This window comes from Centroberyx gerrardi, chromosome 1 (genome assembly GCF_048128805.1).
Source record: "Centroberyx gerrardi isolate f3 chromosome 1, fCenGer3.hap1.cur.20231027, whole genome shotgun sequence".
Taxonomy (NCBI): Eukaryota; Metazoa; Chordata; class Actinopteri; order Beryciformes; family Berycidae; genus Centroberyx; species Centroberyx gerrardi.
Window position 1 is genome coordinate 28,127,847 of NC_135997.1, and position 7,300 is coordinate 28,135,146.

Here is a 7,300-nt window from a genome sequence, read left to right on the forward strand (position 1 = left end):
CCATAGCATGTTTTGTTTTTCAAAAACATGAATTGTTAGATAGCTAGCTGGGCCCTGATTGAAAAGTAAGACTAGCAGTGTATTTTGCATTTCATAAAGTTACTGTTTTCATTTTTACATGTATGATGTAGAGATGAGTCATTGATTCATCTTCTACTTTATACAGCATGGCACTGAACGCGGCGTGACGTTCTCCACTCTTATGGAAGTAAACTATTCTTCTTAATTTGGGCATAATAGCTACATGACAATCATCCGACCATCCTTAACCAGTTGACTGCACTTTTCTTTGGCAGATTTCCTAACAACGAAAGAGACGTCCCTTTTTATCATGAAGAGGGCAAACCTCGTAGCCTTAAGACAAGAGACACCGATGACTGCAAATTCTGCAAGACTCTCAGGACAAACGGTGCAAATTCGTCCACTCAAAGGAAGTACACTCTTCTTCTTAATTTGGGTATAATACATGGCAATCATCCGACCATCCTTAACCAGTTGACTGCAGTTTTCTTTGGCAGATTTCCTAACAACGAAAGAGATGTCTCTTTTTATCATGAAGAGGGCAAACCTCATAGACAAGAGACACCGATGACTGCAAATGCTGCAAGACTTTCAGGACTAACGGTGCAAATTCGTCCACTCGAAGGAAGTAAACTCTTCTCCTTAATTTGGGTATAATACATGCCAATCATCTGACCATCCTCATCTAATAAATCCATGCACCACACACGTCATGAAATTGAATGAGAAATAGCGTATAGGGTAAGTTATTTTAAATCATTTTTTAAATCGTTTTTTTGAAAAATGAAAATAAAGTTAATTTACAAAGAAATACAAAATGATGAATGGCATGTAATGTTAGAGTAATTGGGTTCACCAGACAGACCTGTGGAATACACATGGCTAAAAACAAGGCTAACATAGTTAGCTTGCTGCCTACATAATACAGTCAGATGCAAAAGTATTGGGACAGTTGTGTCAAATTGGTTGTTTTTCCTGACCGGTAATGGTGGGTTACCACCATGTCCACCATGTGTTCACCATGTCTCAAAAAATAATCTCTTATTTCTTTAATAATGGCCCCAAAGCCAAACAGCAAAAACCCTTACAGAACACATTCGACTCCCTGCCGGCGGACCCCTGTCATTCCAGCAGCCCTGAGGAGGAGAGATCAGAGCAGCAGCAGCTAGCTAACATCAGTGCTAACATCAATGCTAACGTTACCCCCCCCCTCCGGATGGTCCTATGGCAGCTAACTGCCAAATCCCCGGTGGCGTTAACTCCGTTGGTGAAGAGCCTTTCCAGCCAAAGGAGTTTACATTCCCAGCCAGGCGCTTTGGAAACGAAAACTTTACCCGATCCTTCAAATCAGGTTGGTTTTCACGATGGACATGGCTTCACTACATAAGGGAAAATGATAAAGCTGTATGCTTCTTGTGCTGCTCTGCTCTCTCTCTCTCTCTCTCTCTCTCTCTCTCTCTCTCGCTCTCTCTCTCTCTCTCTCTCTCTCTGTGTGTGTGTGTGTTAAAGTTCAAGTGCCTTGTTCTATTACTACCTGTATGGCTCACTCAACAATAAATTGTCTTCTGATTAGGAATAAACCTGCATTCCGTGTGTGAACTGTCCATAGCTGAATATGGTACTATGCTGCTTTGACATACAGCATGTTGGTGTTCAAGTTTGCTGTCTGTTGTAGTGTAAAATGTTCTAAAACTGGTGTAAAATGTTGGCCATTCAAATCATGAATGTTGCACAGCATTTAATATGACATTGTAGAAGTTGCAGGAAAGTGAGACAGACGACTTCTCTCGTTGACTACACAAAAACGTTTATTTTGCGCTCAAAAACCAACATACGTCGAGCTGACGTCAGACTCAGAACCAGACTTTCTTAAAGGGACAGCGTCTCCTTAACCCTGAGAAGCATACAGTATAACTGTGTGTTAAACATACCCAAACCACAGATTATGGTGAATAATGTCTATAGAGTCCGCCACTATGTCATTATATAGACTTTCTCTCAGCACCCCCAACTCTGACTGACTTCCAGCGTCCCTGTTCTGGTTGGACTGTTTCAGAATCAGCAACAATGAATGTTCTATAATTTTTTGTCGAGTTAGCACATATTTTTTGTTCGACGGACGCTTGCTGTGATTAGGATACTGACATTACCGCGATTCCTGTTTTCTGTGGATTTTTGTAACGAAGGTAAGGAGTCGCTATTTTATGTGTGAAGTAACACCACTTCCAAATTCTGTTATGTGCATGTGTACTCTTCACTCTCACTGAGCCAGGGTGGGGTGTGTAAATGTTGGTGTGTTTGGGTTCTTGGGTTTGCTGTTTTTTCTTCTGTTCTTCTTTCTTTAATGTATATAATGTGTATAATGTGAGTGTTCCTTACTGTCATTTTTCTTTTCTATGGTAAAAAATTAAAAAATGTACACCCACATGCTCATTGTTATGTCGTTTAAAACTGTTTTCAATAAAAATATTTAAAACCTTCCAATATCACTGCATATGGATGTTATGGAGACCCTAAGAGAACATGGGGAAGACAAAAATAAAATGGAAGAAAAAATAAATAAATGGGGTGGAGAAAAAAATAGGCTAGATGGACGAGAAAAAAAGAAATACTTTCGCGTTCTTCCGAGAAACATTTGCGTTCTTGTAAAATTTTTGGCATTTTCTCACAAAACTAGCGTTCTCCCAGGAAACATTTAGTGTGAAAAAAATAATCAGACCTTATAACTAATCCTGAAACTGTGTGCTATGTGGAGATTTCATTGAGACCCAGCAAAAATGTTGTATGTAACTTTGAAAAGCAAAATCACTTCTCTTAATCTTCTTCTTACGTTAGAGAAATATAACATAGACATTTAAGACTTTTATCATTTAAGAAGTCAAAACATCTTTTTTGGGTTGTTTTTTTTGTCTTGAAATAGAATATTTCATCGCTTTTCTAAAGGTGATTGGAAATAGGAAAAGTGATATAATGTTAAAATACTATTATAATGTTTATATTGCAAACCCTACTTTCCAAGGAGCTGCTTTTTACTTATTTTCTGTAATTTTTGTTAATTTGTTTACATACAACATACAATTTTGCTCATTTGATTTTTTTTTTCTGTCTTCTATCTTCAACAGGCCATTCTGTTTTTCTTCATCCCTATTACTACTTATAGATGACGCAACGCCATGTTGATATTTCCAGCACAGCTACAATGGAGTTTGATAGCAGAAATATTTTCTAAAACTTGTTTGTTGTTTCTTTCAAATGATAGGCTAGACCAGTGGTTTAAAACCCTTTAAAACCCTTAAAACCCTCCTAAGATGAGACCACTGGCCTGGACATAACTAGACTAATATAATACCAGCAGAGGTGATGCTTCACTGAAGTCTACAGCTAGGGGGAGGTATTGATTTAAAAAACATTCCTAAGCCATTAGTGTACAACAATGTAGGTTGTTTCAGTGATTGGTCTGCAAGCAAAGAGCTTTTATAATAGCAGAGCATGCACTGAGGAACAGAAAAAATTAGGGATTTCATTCTAAAACATGACATTAATTTTGGATTAAATAATTAATGAACATTGCGTAGTACTTTTAAAAAAAAAAAAATGGTGGATACCTCATTTTGGAACATAACTCTTCATTTCTATCATATTAGTCTGACATTAAACTCCTGTGTCCATCAATGTAATTGTATGTGCGTATGTATGTATGTATGTATGTATGGATGCACATAACATGCATGTACAGGAGCTGCCTAATGGATGTAGCCCAGGTCCAGAGGATTACCCTTTCGTGGGTATGTGTGTGTGTGTGGTGTGTCTATGTTCTTAGTGACGTGGTAAACTCTAATCCGCCCTAAGCCCAAGGCACCACAGTAGATGTCCATTAGTGTAATGTGCTGTACGTCCCGCCTTTCTCTTTCTCTCTCTGTCTCTCCCTCCTCCTCTCTCTCTCTCTCTCCACACTGCTTCAAGAAAACAGGAATCCTACAGGACACAAGACATGACATACTTGATCGTATTTTTGACATATTTGTATTGGTATGCATTTGAGGGAGGGAACCACACTTTGACTGAAGGACTGAGGTTCAAGCCCCATGTGTTGGCAAGCTTCCACCCTGCTGAAGTGTTCTTGAGCAAAACACTGAATCCCTAACATGGCTGCTGTTCTGTAGCTGACCTCTGACCTCACTGTGAAGGGGGGGGCAAAAGAAAAGACAATTTCCCAACTTGGATCAATATAGTATCACATTGTATTATTACTTGTCACCGTGAGTTGTCAGCATGTTCCCAACACTAACATCACCAAGACAAAATTCCTGTTCATTTTTTTGCACCGGCTGAATAAAGTGATTCTGATTATATTTCCTCATTTTTCTTCTTTGAAAGTAGGTCATGCTGTCTTAGCAAAGCTGAGCTCTGGTGGGATGTGTGTGTGTGTGTGTGTGTGTGTCTCAGAGGGATATGTGACAAACAAATTTCTAATTGCACTGTGTTTCGAGTATGGAGATTGAAGTGCCCTAAAAATTGTCACCACTCTGTCAATGAAGGAATTTACTCATGCTTCAACACTACAGAGAAATCAGACACCTCTTTAAGCAATTTGCAAATTTGGAGTAACATGAGCTGAGTGTAGACAGAGGGTGATATTTGACTAAAGGGTGTGATTTCCACGCAACAAAACCTCTGCACCTTCTGAGGAGACACAAGACTTTTCACATCCCTATCATGTCCCCTCTCCCTTATCTTTCTCCTTTGTTCACTCTGTTAATATGCTCTTACCTTGAAGTGAAAAAAATCCCTTCTACCTATCAGTTTTGTTTCTTATTTCTTGTCCTAGCACTACTCTCTCACATGATGAAAAAGGTAGGTGGTCTTCTGGTGTATGCAGATTGTATTTTACCTTCCGAGGAACAACTTACCTGGTCAGTTTATGTGCCGAAATCTCATTACAATTCAAAATAACACAACAGTGCTGACACGTTTATCTTAAGTGCCTTATAGTACCATGATTGCAAACTTTTGATTGCAAATGTTAGCATGGTTGGGTGGAATGGCACACCCTAGCCCTGACAGTGGCTTTGTTTACGTTCACAGTAACCTAGTTATGGGCCATACTCAGGCTAAGGTCTAATTTGAGCTAAGCTGTTTACATGAACCTTTGATACCCTGTGATTCAGTATCCTTGTTGCCCTGAATAAACCAATTACCAAAATACTCCTGTCCATCTGTGGTGTCCCGTCAACAGAAACGACAGTCTTCCAGCAAAAAATTCTTAAAAGGTTCAGCGGCCATTCAGCTACCCTCTCCTTTGACTGAACAATACTAGGTTACTTCTAATACAGGGGAAAGAAATAGTAATCCCATTATAATAGTAACTACTGTTTGCTGCCATGTGTTTTGTTTCCATAAAAACATACCGATAACACTGTGAGGGTCTGAGTTTTCAATGCCGTAAAAGCCAGTTATACAAAACTAATTTAGATTTAGACTTTATATATTTCTTTATAAGCATGAAGACAATTCTACATTACCTTTATTTTACTTTTGGTTGGTGTAACCTGTATTCTAAATGCTCCATGTATAATCTTACTTGCGTTCAATGAATGCTCCTCACTCATTGGTTAATAGTTTTAGCAGAAAAATGCTTGTTTCATTTTAGTACAGAGAAGAAGCTGTTGAGCAAGGGAGCAAACTAGAACGTGCCTTATTGTGTTTTATCATTGCATAATTAAATAAATAGTAAAACTAGGATCATGGAGTAAAGAACATCCTTGTAACCCTAACCCCATGAGCTGTATTCCTTTTGGGGCTCAACAGTTGAGAGCAGCTTGGAACATACAGAGAAAACTGCTTTTACAGTTTAACCAAAAGTGAAAGGAATAAGAGTTTCCATGCCACTGTTTAATATTGGAGTAAGCCAGGCATCTTAACCGGGTTTCTCATAATTGGAGTATGAGCTTATGGAATGATGTTTACATACATCGAACCAGGTTTATATCGAGTTTCTACATTGTGTCTGCATGATCCTAATGTAAGCATACACATTTAATTTAGTGGACACTTTTATCCAAAGCCCCCTACAATCCCAAGACTGCTGACATATATATTTTCTTTCTTGTTAGTGTGGGTAGCCCCACTGTGAATTGTACCCCTATCTCTGGCAGTGTTAGTGCCATGCTCTACCTGTTGAGCCTCACAGCTCCATATTCATAAAATAGTCATAAAAATAGAAACAAAGCTCATTTTTGTTCTACAGTTATGATGTTTTTATTGGCATTTTCCATGGTATTATTTTACAATGATGGTCACAGTCTGGAAAGATAAATAGACATGAAACAAAAAGAGTGGCACTATTGCAAGGGGGCAGGAAACATGGGCCTCTCCTCTGTGTGGCCTACATATGGAGCATGCACTTGCCATGTTAAGATATTTTCGTCTTGCTAAATGAATTATTCAGTGCATTCTAGCAGCGGTTGGACATGCATAACACACTTAATGCGCTACTTGATATTGCTGGGGTTGAATCGTGGGTAAAGAGGTTTGGCCTAGCATGTGCAGAGGTTGTTGACCCCACTGCCAATGTCTGTGACTGTGAGGAGCCTAACTTTGTTCACAGGTCTGATCATTGAATTGGTTGCTGTTGTTATGCTGCTGTTGAACTCTGACCTCCAGTCAAGCTCCACCCCTTTCCACTATCAATCAAAGTGTTAACTATCATGACTAATGCCCTGATATATTTCTGATGGTTAAACAAGGCTCCCGCCAACAATGCAGTTCAGACCAAGTACAAATACATTTATTGCACACACACAGAGCTGTATGATATATACTGTGCATTACGTATAGTATCAATTATCGTGAATTACAATGTGTCAATTAAATATTCAAGCATTTCTTTTGAATGGTCAGATTTAGCTCCCTGAGGAAAAGGTGAATACTGTACAATCCATCACATCAAACTGCGTAAATACTGTCCCATCAATAGAGTTGGTAACACTGGTGTACTAACAGTTGTGGCCCGGAGCCGCCATGTTTTCATGTCCGAATGGCTCAAATACTTAAGTTTAATTTCATCAAACAAAGAACAGCTGAGTGTGCAGGGTCTGCTTATAGAGATGTAATATTGTTATACATCTATCCATTAAATGGCTAGTTGTAGTTAAGCGGTGGGGGAGCCTGGGTTAGAAGCTGTGAGGGCTATAACGTCATGGTGAGTCACTGTGGCCTTATCATTTTGCGTCACAACATCTATACTGATGGATATGCAGTGTGTTTTACATGGACAACA